The sequence below is a fragment of the Squalius cephalus genome (assembly GCF_949319135.1).
Source record: "Squalius cephalus genome assembly, chromosome: 6".
NCBI classification, from domain to species: domain Eukaryota; kingdom Metazoa; phylum Chordata; class Actinopteri; order Cypriniformes; family Leuciscidae; genus Squalius; species Squalius cephalus.
This window is the reverse complement of record NC_137127.1, coordinates 10,817,314-10,831,681: the sequence shown is the minus strand read 5'-3', so window position 1 is coordinate 10,831,681 and position 14,368 is coordinate 10,817,314.

Here is a 14,368-nt window from a genome sequence, read left to right as displayed (position 1 = left end):
AAAAAATAGTGGAATGTCACCTATTCAGTAGAAATTATAATGGTTCTGCATTACATGGAAACAAAGTAAAGATATTACTTCCATAAAAAGGGACTACATGAACTGTGCTAAACCACCAGAAGGTGGGGATAAAATCTCCTTTTAAAGCAGGATTTCTACAAGTGTGCCTTCAAAAGAGGGAGCTATGGTACTCTGGTAACATGTGTCAGTAACGAAACGTCCCCAATGCGATGTGTGTTTGCCACTGACTTATAACAAACACAAGACAGAGTGCCACCTCAGCACTCTTCGCTGTTCTGAGTTTCTACATCTCTTTTTATCTTTAAAATGAAAAATGTACACTTAATGTACATATGCATCCCATTTCAAAACTGCATGATGGTTAGTCCTTCAAAAACCCACAAATGAGCAATTGAGAAACAAGAGCCCTGTAGACAGCTAAGAGAACAAAGGAAAGAGTGAGAGAAAAATACAAATCTCTTTGCAAATTATGTGAGGGCAAGTTTTGTTTAAGGTTTCAGCTGGTTTAAGCATTCCACTAGTTTCTTTTGAACAAGGAGATGGCATTTCAGCGCTTGTTTTTCCTCTCTGAGAGTAAGACTTGAACTGAATGTAGACCATTTTGAGAGACTTATCCGCTTTCTTCCTCCAACCGCCCTTGAACTCCACACATATGTTTCTGATAGACCTTAGCACTCCACAGCACTCCTACTCAGCCGCTCATTCAGAAAGAAATGGGGGGGAGAGGGAGAGAGAGAGGAAAGAGGGGAGGTGAAAAAAGTTTCCACTGAAACACTAAACAGTTTATTTTCTCTCTGCCGTTCTCTGGGGCATGCTTTAAAGACTGCTCAATCACACGCTGATGTGCTCTCTCGGTCACACCGAGAAACAAACCAATGATTTAACTCTCCTCAAGGTCTCTCCATTCACATTTTGTTCCTCTCCTCCATCTTATTTTCATTTTTGCAGCTGAGCTCGGGAACAGTCTGAGTGCAATTGCTTATTAATTTAACATAAATGCATAAATGCAAAAATCTATCTTTTTAATCAGCAGCACATTTTTTACATGCATTTGTGCATTGTACCACAGAGAAATATGTCAAAAACAGCTTAAAAATAATTTGTATACACTGAGTACAGGTATGAATTTGTAAAATATACAGTTTTGTTAACACATGTATTATTTAAAATAGTAAGAAAACCTCCATACACACACACACACACATAGCGCAACTTTATTAGGTACACCTGTTTAACTGCTTGTTAACGCAAATATCTAGCCAATCACATGGCAGCAACCCAATGCATTTAGGCATGTAGACGTTGTCATGATGATCTGTTGAAGTTCAAACTGAGCATCAGAAATGGGAAGAAAAGTGATTTAAGTGACTTTAAACGTGGAATGGTTGTTGGTGGCAGACTGGCTGGTCTGAGTATTTCAGAAACTGCTGATCTACTGGGTTTTTCACACAAAACCATCTCTAGGGTTTACAGAGAATGGGCCGAAAAAGAGAAAACATCCAGTGAGTGGCAGTTCTGTGGGTGAAAATGCCTTGTTGATGCCAGAGGTCAGAGGAGAATGACCAGACTGGTCGAGCTGACAAAAAGGCAACAGTGAAACCGAGGTCTGAAAAATAGCATCTCTGAACGTACAACACTTCAAACCTTGAAGCAGATGGGCTACAGCAGCAGAAGAACACACCGGGTGCCAATCCTGTCAGATAAGAACAGGAAACTGAGGCTACAATTCGCACAGGCTCACCACAACAGGAAAATAGAAGATTGGAAAAAAACGTAGCCTGGTCTAATGAGTCTCGATTCTGCTGCGACATTCAGATAGTAGGGTCAGAATTTGGCGTAAACAACATGAAAGCATGGATCCATCCTGCCTTGTATCAACGGTTCAGGCTGCTGATGGTGTAATGGTGTGAAGGATATTTTCTTGGCTCACTTTGGGTCCCTTAGTACCAATTGAACATCATTTAAACGCCACAGTCTACCTGAGTTTTGTTGCTGACCATGTCCATCCCTTTATGACCACAGTGTACCCATCTTCTGATGGCTACTTCCAGCTGGATAATGTGACATGTCACAAAGCTCAGATCATCTCAAACTGGTTTCTTGAACATGACAATGAGTTCACTATACTCAAATGGCCTCCACAGGCGCCAGATCTCAATCCAACAGAGCAGCTTTGGGATGTGGTGGAACAGGAGATTCACATCATGGATGTGGAGCCGACAAATCTCAATATGCACAATATGCACCAAAATCTCTGAGGAATGTTTTCAGAACCTTGTTGAATCTGTGCCACGAAGAATTAAGGCAGTTCTGAAAGCAAAAGGGGGACCAAGACCAACCCAGTACTAGGTGTATCTTCTACCTAATAAAGTGGCTAGTAAGTGTATATGAAATATACACTTAATCTATCTAAAATCTAATCTAAAAAATAAGATTATATTTGTGTTATTTTTAAATGATAAAACAAAACAAACAAAAAAATACATTCATTTCACTTGTTATATTTATTCATTTATATTAAAAAGAATAATGTAGAATAACTTTTCACTGGCAAGTGTATTATAATAAAACTTGAATGTGTACAGGAAGATGTGTGGCATCACATATTTTACCAATGTTTTATGTACATGCACTCAGAGAAGCTGAATGCTTTCACACATAAATGTGCCAGAAGCTGCAGCACTGGCATGCTTACACCACACACGCCAACAGCGCTAGTATCTTATACACAAAGTAATTCTTCATGCTTAATTTCCCTTTATCGTCTATAAATCACTACAAGACCTGTGCAGACAGATAGGGAAGTGTAAACACCTGTTGTGGTGTATGTCAGAATTCAAACAGGCAGGAGAGGTGCATGTGTGTGAGCCGGGGAAGGTAGGGCATGATAAAGGGGGGTGTGGGCGGCAGATGGGTCAAATTAAAACCAGCCGAGACATCTTTGCTAGCAGGCTCAGCTGGAATAACTCTCTCTAAAAAGTTACTCTTTCTATCCTGAGTGTGAGCAGATTTGCCTGCATGTCCCAAAAGCCAGGAGGGCAAATCCTGTCTACCTTGTTCAACTCCTTAACACTGCGGCTCAGGAGCCATGCTGATTTTACTGACATCTATGGAGAAAGAAATACACTGACTTAGTCTTGACTATCAGCACTTCAGTTGATCCAAACGGTATGTGCCTCCCTCTTAAATAATACATCAATTATGAGCTGTCACTGGAGTTCTATAAGTTTCAATAGCTTGTCTCTTATGGCTCAGATTACAGTAAACATTATTTTGGCCTAAAAAGAAGTTTGAATAAGTGTTTTTATGCAATTTCATGACAATTGGCTCTGGCTTTCACAAATGTTCTCGTCCCGGTTATATAATAACATTTTGTGATCATCCTGCAGATTCATTTCGGCATTGATAATGTTGACATGAACAGCTCTGCGTAAAACATCACGGATTACCATCTCGTAATTAGGGTTATGACATGGCGTGAACGCAACATGAGCACGATTAGATAGATAGATTGATTGATCTGGGTGCATATAGCTCATTCTGGACAACCATTGACAAACTATAGACAAATTTATCTACAGACATCAAAATGATAAAACCAACATGTAGTTTGCTAGATACAGTGGTAATATTGTGAGCTATGGCACTCTGCTATACATTTGGTACTTAGAGGCAGTTTTGAAGAGACTTTTAACACTCAATTGATCTAAAAGACCTGTTTACCTAACCTATCTTTTGAACACATATCACCTACATCTGTAGAAAGATCCAAATTGACAGATTTCAGGACATTTTTATTATTATTATTAATGAAAAAAAAAAACTACCAGTTCCTCATGACATTTATTTAAAAGTATAATTTTTCCCTTTTCATTATAATTTCCACCATAAAAATACCAGTAACAGGCTGCAACATGGGGAAAGCGGACAGCTTCATGTTTCACTTGAGTAAATGTCTTTATAAATACTAGAGAATTCCTAAGACTGGGGTTATTGTCACTAAAAAACAAAAAAAGAAAGAAAAAAACAGTGTTGTTTTATAAATATTTCTGTCAGATTATATGAGAGAGATAATGGGGACATGTTGACGCTGCTTGGTCATTTACTAGTCGCACTGCTCAATGATCCAAAACATAATAAATCTAACATTTCAAATATGCTAAATGCAAAGCTGTTTATGTCATTGTGTATTAGTATGTGTGTGTGTTTGTGGGTGTGTATGTCTATGTTATGGCCCGCAGGCTGGTTTAGCTGACCTCAGTGAAAGCGAGCCTCATGACAGAAGGTCTGGCATTGTCTCTGTGCCCAGGCTGCTGTGGAGCCAGCCGGTCTGCCGGCCGCCAGCTTTGCTTGCTTATAACTGCTGAGAACATCCGATCCCCTTGGGGAGGCCAGAGAGAGAGAGAGAGAGAGAGAGAGAGAGAGAGAGAGAGAGAGAGAAAGAGAGAGAGACAGAGAGAGAGAGAGAGAGAGAGAGCGAGAGAGAGAGAAAGAGAGAGAGACAGAGAGAGAGAGAGAGAGAGAGAGAGAGAGAGGACTCTATAGCACTCTACATTCTTTCTTCAGCCATTATCTCTTCTGTTTAGAAAAGCAACATACATTATCCACAGTGACAGTCATGTATGTGTTTATGTGTGTAATTATTTGAATAGAAGTGGAGAGAAAATCTCTATTACTAAAAATAATAATAGAGAAATATATATTTTTTAAAGATCCCCTTTGTCATTACTTACACTTGCACCAACACACCATATATCATTTTTGATATTTTTTTATAGTGGGTGCAGGACACTATAGTTCATTTATGTTGAATAGCTAGGTCAGGATTGCAAGGTGTCTGAATAAATTTTAGTTTGACTGTAACCAAAGGTATATATGATAATCCTGTTCAAGGTCCTGTTCAACAGGTCCTGTTCAACACGCTCCAAATGGGATTCGAACCATGGTCTCCGGTGTGGGAGGCAGGCGCTCTAACAAGGAGGCTAAAGACCACAGCCTCTAGAACGCCTTTTGAGATCAGGGGAGTGAGGTTTACACGCACAGCTCTTACTGGCCTACGGCAGTTACACTCACCCCCCCCTAAACCTCACTTCCACCCGGGTCACGGCACCAAATGTAACTGTTCGGAGGTGGGTGCTCTAACAACTAGGCTGAAGACCGCAACTTCTAGCGTCAGTAGCAAGAGAGCCTCTTGAGATCAGGGGAGTGACGTTTACATGCACAGCTCTTACTGGCCTACGACAGTTACACTCACCCCCTTAAACCTCACTCCCATCCGGATCATGGCACCAAATGTAACCGGTTCTGCTAAACCCACTCCAAACAAGATTCAAACCTTGATCTCTGGCGTGGGAGGTGGGGGGTCTTACAAGGAGGCTAAAGACCGCAGCCTTTAGCGCCAGTCGCTAGAGCGCCTCTTGAGATCAGGGGAGTGAGGTTTACTCGCACAGCTCTAACTGGCCTATGACAAATACACATACTAAAAGCTGCCAGTAAGATTTGGGTAGCTGTTATTTGACAGTACATTTGACAGTTATAGGGGGCCCCCTTGTGGCCTGACAGGGAAGGAAGAATGTATTGTAATTCAGATGTGACATCATGAAATGCACCTACAAAAAAAGGGAACAGTTAATTTGCATAGTTTATTGTTAAAATGTTTTGCATGTAGTTAACATTCTAATTGAATATGTTCAAATTTGTTGAAGAGAGTATCCCGACCAACCCAGCATAACAATATCAGCTCAACCAATGGCGTGAGTTTGAGGAGGAGCTATCTTGTATGTCTGACCAATGGAAGACATCATGCCATTTCAGGAAACCTGAATTTTTTTTGTGCAATTTCTCTTTTAGACAGTAGTGCCACGGAAATTACACATTACATTATACTGTCAGTGTGAATCTCATCTTTAGTTGGAGGGCTCTCTACAAGAGCCTCGTTCAGTTACGCTAAATCATCTATCACAGGACAGCCGAGTAGCCCCACACTCTGACAGAAACCAATGAGCTCTAATCGTGACCAGACGCCCCTGTTAGAGCATGAAGCGCTCCACACAGTTTTGCTACTCAGTGTGCAGTTGTCAGCAACTGAGGCGCTTCCAGGACAGTAAAGAGCACATCTTTCATCCAGCCCCATGCCTCATAAAAAAACCTTCTTAAACAGACCAACATGAATAAAAGTATTTACAAAAAAGTGGAAGGGCATACAAAAAAAAATCCCATCCAAAATGGAAAATGTTGTATTTGTCATTACATAACCTTTGGAAGAAGGTACCTTTTTTCAGCTGTATGTTCTAGAAATAGTAAGTGGACTCATTCTTGGAGTTAAGGTTGCTATACTGAGCAGTGGAAAGTAAACATACGGAGAGATGAGAGACCTCTACGATCTCTATGGGAAAGGACAACCGAAGTAGTGCCACTTCTCTGAGCGCATGGAAAAGGCTTCGGCCAAGTGGAGAAGAGGGACACGTGTCCTTCAGTGCGGGACCTGAGGGGGGAGAATTTGGAAAGAGAGATGAGAAGGAAGTGGGAAGTACAAGGGGAAAGAGAGACAACATGACCTTACATGAACTCAGGTAAATGTGGATGATAAACAAGGCACCACAGCTTATTTCTGTGTCTATTTGTTTAGCATTTCTTTGTTTAGAGCACTGTATATGGAAAAAGAAGTGCAGAGCTGCGGAAATGTTGTTCTGTTGAATAAATGAGCAGTAGATGTTAATTTAAGAAGACGAATGGGAGACAAGAGCCCCTTGTGAAGTAGTTTGACTTTTAAAGGTGAGGGTTTTTCCATATCTATTCAATGTTTTCCCATATTTGTAACCAGCCAGATCAGGAGAGAATATCAAATGAAATCTGTCATATGCTCGGCAGACCAGCAGGGTCTGTTCAGGGTAAGTCCTTATTGTAAGAACATGATTCCACTGCCAGACATGGCCCCAAACAGAGCCGCACATCTGGGGTATCAGCTGGCCAGCAGCCCCCTAAAACTCTTGCCTGCTTCCCCTTCATGCTCAGTCAGTTGTAATGCCTTTGGATCTATAGCTCACAACAGAGGTCAGTGCAGGGCTCAGTGACTGATGGCTACTATCCATATCAAAGCGAGTTTTAAAGCTCTTCCTTGCCAACAACACACGGCACTCAATCAAACCAAACTTACACTTGGGCTGGTTTAGACTGTCGCTTTATTTCTATGAACCTATAATGTTACATAGATTTTTTTGGAAGTCAACATGAAATCAAAGTTGAGTCTATTTACTGTCTAACTGCATGCTTCTGGTCCTATTCTTAGTGATCCATCAATGAACAGTGTACAAAATAGTTTGTCTTTATAATTTTTAAGCAAATGTAGTAAATTGTTCTAACTATGAAACAACTATAAAACACATTAAATAGGCATTAACTAATATTAAATAGAGTAACATTATTGTAAAGTGTTACCAATATCCTGTTTCACTCTGAAATACATTACGGATGTTAAATGGGTTGTGAATGGCAATGCACGTTAACTGTAAATTTCAGTATTACAGTAGTGGCCAAAAGTGATGTCCAGACTAGGAAAATTGACATCTTTATCGAAATTTTATCAAACATTTGTTAAAGATTTTGTAAGCATATTGCGTAGTCGATTGATTTATTTGTAATAAATTGTGCGGACTTAATTGTTGGCCAGGCTGTCATAAAACAGATGCAAAAAACAAAAGAGAGAACCAACAAAATATTAATAACTGATTATGTTGTATATTAAACATATACTTTTTCCTGTGAGCTTTTTTCTATGCATTTTTTATTACAGTAAAATAAAACCTGTAGCTATAGTTTGCCTTTTTTGCCAAATAATTTTGTCAGATAAATATCTTAAAGGTGACATTATTCCCCTTTTCACAAAATGTAATATAAATCTATGATGTCCCCTGTGAAATTTCAGCTCAAAATACCCCCCCAAAATGTGTCCCATTTGGCACTATGATTCGCAATGTGGCTTCAGTGAGTCTGTGCACTAACATTTGCATTTGGAGCATGTGTCCCAAATGGAACCAAGCCCTCGCAATCTTTCTCTAAGTCCACATTTTCGTGACGTGATGCTGCTTTGACTGTTGGGTAGAAGTTTGCCGCGGAGCTCGCGGGCTAATTTTTTATATTTTCTCCAACAGCCCAAGCATACATACAGGCCTATAGAATAGTGCATAGAACAAATTCATAAGGGGAAAAAACTGTAAATAATAAATAATAGATCCATTGCGGATTACATCTGAGTGAATGAAACGGAGGGAAGTTAGAAGGGCATAAAACATTTACTTAAAACGGAAATGGGTTCCTAAATGGAACCCTAAGCCCCTGTGATCTTCCTCTGGGTCCACACTTTAGTGTCGTAATGCCGCTTTGACTGTCGGGTAGAAGTTTGTCAGGTAGAAACTTGCGGGCTCGGCAAAAGTATGCATCAAGAGCGCATATCGGCCACAAAGCACCCTTCTGAAACCTAAAATGCCAAATGAGACACCCTAGTCCAGGGTTCACCAATCTCGGTCCTGGAGGGCCGCTGTCCTGCAGAGTTTAGCTCCAACCAGCTCCAACACACCTGTTTGAAAGTTTCTAGTATGCCTAGTGAGACCTTGATTAGCTGGTTCAGGTGTGTTTAATTGGGGTTGGAGCTAAACTCTGCAGGACATCGGCCCTCCAGGACCGAGATTGGTGAACCCTGCCCTAGTCCCTAGTGGACTTATTGTGGACCATTGTAAATTCACAAGACCGCAAGTGCACATGAAGTGTGCCATTTGGGACAGGCCAGGGCTTTAGATGTTCGAGATATGCACTGTGAAGCACTTCAAAGCAGACTTGCTGTTGTCATTGTACATCATCACTGTCTTCCATCAATGTTTTTTTGTCAGAGCTGATGAAAATATTTCATCTGCAACATTGAAAATGAGAAGCACCTTGAGCGATGGATTCAGCATACATTGTCTATGCTATCAGGATGTTTATGAGGATATCTGTCAACACAGTCATATTCCTTAGGCTACATTCAGGCTGATGAAACATGTCTTCTTTGAGAGCAACTCAACACGTTTTTGGTCTCTTGATCATTAGTGTTACAGATATATTGAATTCATGTAAGTCTTTTAAAGGTATCTGTTAAATGTTTGCGATGCAAAAAATGTAATGATGAATAACCAACCAACATGCATTAAGCAGGGCTTCAGGCAGAAAATATGGCAAGGACCAATAATGAAAATGAAAAAAAGAAAAAACTTCTCTTACAGTCCATTAAACATTATTATTAATCAATCTTATATGTACAACAATAATATTAAATAATATTATTAATAATAATATAAAATAATGGTATACCAGTTATGTACAGTATGAACAACGAATCACGGACATAACGTTGTCACAATCACGTTTAGTTTCATTTTCATGGACTTTTAGTTTGTTTCTCTTCAGTTACCTGTTTCCTTCCCGCTAGTCATTAGTTGTCATAGACTCTCATTCAATCATCACAACTGTTCATTATTTTGTCATCATCACTGTGTATTTAAGTTCCTCTTTGTGCTCTATTCAGTTGTCCGGTATTGTCGTGTGTTTGCGTCTACCCGCTGTTACGTTGCCTGCTCTTTATCTGTGGATTACCTGAGTTTGTTTTTTTGGATCTTTTTTTTTTTTTTGCATCTTTATCATCATCCTCTGGACTAAGCGTGACAAATGTATACATCACAGTTCGGTTCCATGTTTCTTGACTTGAATTTCTAAAACTTGACTTGACTATTTCAAATAAGACATAACCAAGATTAACCTAGAATCCGAGAAAAAACGAGTCGGTTATGGAACAATTCACTGACTGAGCAAGTTTGATTCAACCAGTTGTGAATCCTTTTGAAAAACTGCATCAGGAGTCAAATTCACAGTATAAAAGTAGGCAAAAAGTACATTAATGACATACTACTTCCAGTGAGATTGTACACATCCATGGATAATTTACTGTCCCATGATGCCATAGGAGAGGAGTTGTGAATGGTAGTGTGATATTAGAGACACAACTAACGCTGGTAGGTCACATGACAATAACAAGATGCCGAATGTATGTCCGGATTACATTCATAATACACACATTACTCTACAGAAGTACAAAGTTTTTTAATGGCTGTGAAGTACATACCTTTCAATTACCTACTCAGAGAGTATGCGATTTCAGATACAGCCATTGTTCTTCGAGTTGGACATCAATTCTCGTGTTGTTTCGTTGGATGATATCTGGTGAAACAGCATTTGGAAGCACACAAAGGTTTCTCGATTACATTTAAAAGCTTTTTATAGCATTTGTGTCCATTTTAGTTGCATCTTTGGTTTTGTCTAACAATTATATACTATAATTTGAGATTTATAAGGCTTTAGTTGGAAATGAAGGTGCTGGGAAAGTTGAAATTTTTTTTTAATTGAATTGAACTTTGAATGGAAATTTGACTTCAGAGACAAGACCAAAAGGGAAACAAAACTCTTATTGCTCTTTTTCCTAGAACCATGGTGAAATACAGCTGACGTGACATGAGATTGTTCATTTTAATTACAGACAATAAATAATACAAAGGAGGAGCTACTCTGAACATGTTTTTGGGAGGAAGGTAAACCTCTTATTCTGTTCTCATCACACAGGTGCTGCACACCCCGAGGAGCTTTGAAGAAATAAGGATGTTGCTTTCGCTCCTTTTGTGTCTGTATAGCACACAAAAACATCCTTACACCGAGTTTTGTTTAGCGGTTGTGCAAAGTACAAAACAACACAAACCACATCCTCGGGCAACGCCTGGCAGTTGAGCAGCTTTTTACTTTTCAGCAACACAGGTCTCACTTAATCAGTCGTGCTGAAGTATGCTTTTCATCTCTAATATACCAGGGCACCGTTTAACCACTGTGAAAACCCTCCTCTCTTCATCCAAATGCCTTTGGGAGACTACAGCTATTTTCATGCTGTTAGAAGTCATGGTCTTGTAAATAACAAAGTGCTGGGGTGGTTTAAGAAAAAGGAGACCTTTGTTACCCACCTCTTGTCTGCCCCGACAAAGTGAAATTAAGTTATTCAGTTTCAAACCTGTGCCTGAACCAGACAGAGAGAGAAAAATCTCTTTTGTGCTCCACAGAAGAACCTCTCTCCATCCTGGTCTCTTTTTTTTTCTTCCTCGCATCTCCCTTTCACGCAGAACAAGGGTTGACAAGCTCTTGTCGTCCCTGGCTGGTTCTAGAAAGATCCAACAAAAGCCCCCTTGTTCCTGACTTACTCCTGTCAGACAGTGCACTTTGATATTAAAAACTCTGGAGCGAGGGAGGGCGAGTGGGGAGTGACGGAGGGAGTGAAAAGATGAAAAGGATGAAAACAAACTCCTACTGTCTCCTAAGCGGGTGTCTGTAGGTGTAACCCCATAATGGACTCACAAATATTTGTCCAGTCAAAACAAAATAAAAATGGCTCTTTGACATTTTATAAAGTGGGCTTAGTCAGCTGCGACCTATATGTCCCTCTGCTCCGTCTCCTCATAGCAAACACCTTCTGAAACCTGCAACACTGATGCCATTGACACATACAGTACAGTACACCCTGACATCTACACGGTCGGCGCTAAAATTACACTGCAGCAAAATGTAACATTGTAACTGTGTAAATGAGGTGGCACAATATTCTGAAAGAAGCTAAGGCTAAATATAATAGTCTTAAAAAGTGTGCCATCTAAATGCAACATGTGCTTAAAGGGATAGTTCGTCCAAAAATTGTGCCATCATTTACTCATCCTCAAGTTGTTCCAAACCTGTATGAATTTCTTTCTTCTGCTGAACACAAAAGAAGATATTTTGAAGAATGTGGGTAACCAAACAGTTGATGGACCCCATTGACTTCCATAGTATTTCCCCCCATCCTATAGATTGGGGCCCATCAACTGTTCACACAGGACTTGTTCTTGTGTTCAAAAACAGCTAGAACAGGTATCATGAGACAAACTTTAAAGAGGCAGTTTATATACACATTTTGTACTTTGTGTTTTTATATACTGTATAAATGGCATCAAACATCTAATTGTTTTAGTATCTGAAGGCAATGTTTTTAAAATGCCAAGTGAAGTCACATCTCAAGACACCTGTGCCCTGTTCCATTAATTTTAGCATTTTATGCATGCAAAAACCATTATCAAAGACATCCTTGCATGTTGACATAGATCGTCCAATGGTTCTCAACCTTTTTGACTCAATGGTCCTCCATTGTCCAACACAAATATTCGTAGGCCCCTCCATATTTCTCCAAGATATTTCTTGTGGTATTTCTACTGTAATTATGACAATGATGCTTGCTTTCAAACTTTTTAATTAACAGAACCTGGGACTGTTGATATATTAATTTGTATAATTAATTGTGATTACAGAAAATTCTAAATTCTCATTCTGTATGTTCTTCAAGAAACAATTGTCATTGAGGGCAAAACAATTTTGTGTGTGTGTTGAACACATGAACATGTCCTGTAACAGTTGGATCAACTTAAAAAAATTACTTCAATTGGTAACACCTAAAGAATTTACGTTTTACGTGATAATTTAAGTTGAGAAAACTTAATTTCTTTAGGTGTTACCAATTGAAGTAATTTTTTTAAGTTGATCCAACTGTTCACTTTTTACAGTGCTGAAGAGTTTGGCTTTGCTGATCAGAAACATAATTTTAGTACATTTTAAGTGAATTGTGAAGTAATAACCTCAGTATTGAATATCAAGCATTATGAGCAATTGGCTAAGAACAATTTTCACTTCAAATTAAATGCAATCAATTTACTTCTCCAAACCAACTGGTTTGACACGACATGGGCTTCACATGACAGTCACGTTCTAGATGCTGGACTACCTGTTGCACAGTTGACTGGTTGTGTGAACAGCAGAGAAGCGTGTTAGGAAGACAGGCTGCACACTTTCCAAACAGCAGCAGCAAGCCCGAGCATGCAGGACTCTCAGGAAGAATGCAGAGGCCCGCTTGTCTCCCTCGCTCTTCTCAGGCGCCTGCTATTATACTGACGCTGGAGTAGCCTCTGGGCAGTTATTACTGCATTTATATTAATAATCTTGCTTCATTTTGTTCATACAAGCAGAAGAAAACACAGACATAAGGGGAATGCCGACAGCGACGAAATGTACGCAAACACGAGGAAAAAATGAATTCATAGGCAAAAAGAAAAATGCACAATACTCTTCAGACAGATTTGCTAATATTATGTAGACCCAAACTTTCCTATGGTAATGTTTATTTTAAAACCATATTAAATCTTTTATTTTTTTGCTAATGCCAAGTTAGCCTTCGCATAGTTACCATGGTAAATCACAGATACACTATCATTCAAAAATGTGGGGTCAGTAAGATTTAAAAAAAAAAAAAAAGTTGATAAGTTGCTATTGTAGCACATTAAGTTGATAAAAAAGTGAAAGTACACTCTAAAAAACGCTGGGTTGTTTTAACCCAATTTTGGGTCAAATATGGACTAACCCAACGTTGGGTTAAAAATGCAATTTAAAAATGGACAAACCCAGCCGTTGGGTTACATTTTTAAATTGCATTTTTTAACCCAACGTTTGGGTTAGTCCATATTTTACCCAAAATTGGGTTAAAACAATCCAGCATTTTTTAGAGTGCAAAGATAATGTAACAAAACTATTTCTGCTTCAAATAAATGATTTTCACAAAAATATTTAGCAGCACAACTGTTTTCAACATTGATAATAATAAGAAATTTTTCTTTAGGAGAATGATTTGTGAAGGATCATGTAACACTGGAGTAATGATGCTGATAATTCAGCTTTGCCATCACAGAAAAATTATTATTATTATTTTTTAAATACCTTAAAATAGAAAACTATAATGTAATCAGATAACAAATGTTATTTTTACTATCATACCGCTCTGGCAAGTGCAATGTTGTATGGGTTTCAGAGCAATGTGTCTGTACATGTCGCATATTGAGCCCTAGGTTAAACCTGCTCTCTCGTACCTGCAGGGTCATTCCTAATAGGGATTCTTGGCCTTGTTAATGACTGTTTGAACATCGTGAGCGTCGTCATCTCTGACAGACTGCCGCCACTCGTACCTGCAGCCACAGGCGAGGGGAAGAACGCTTACATAAATCTCCCCGCAGGAATCCGTGAGAACCAGGCCAGGAACGGCCCATGTTCCTGTGACACATGACACTGGGGTTCTTTTTTTTTTTTGTCATTTGAAGGTTGTACCTGCGAGTTTAATGGTATACATTCTACAGACATCAGTCTGTGAAAATGTGTGTTAGGTTTAAAAACTAAACCGCCATGGAAAGGGCCAGATGGAAACACTTCG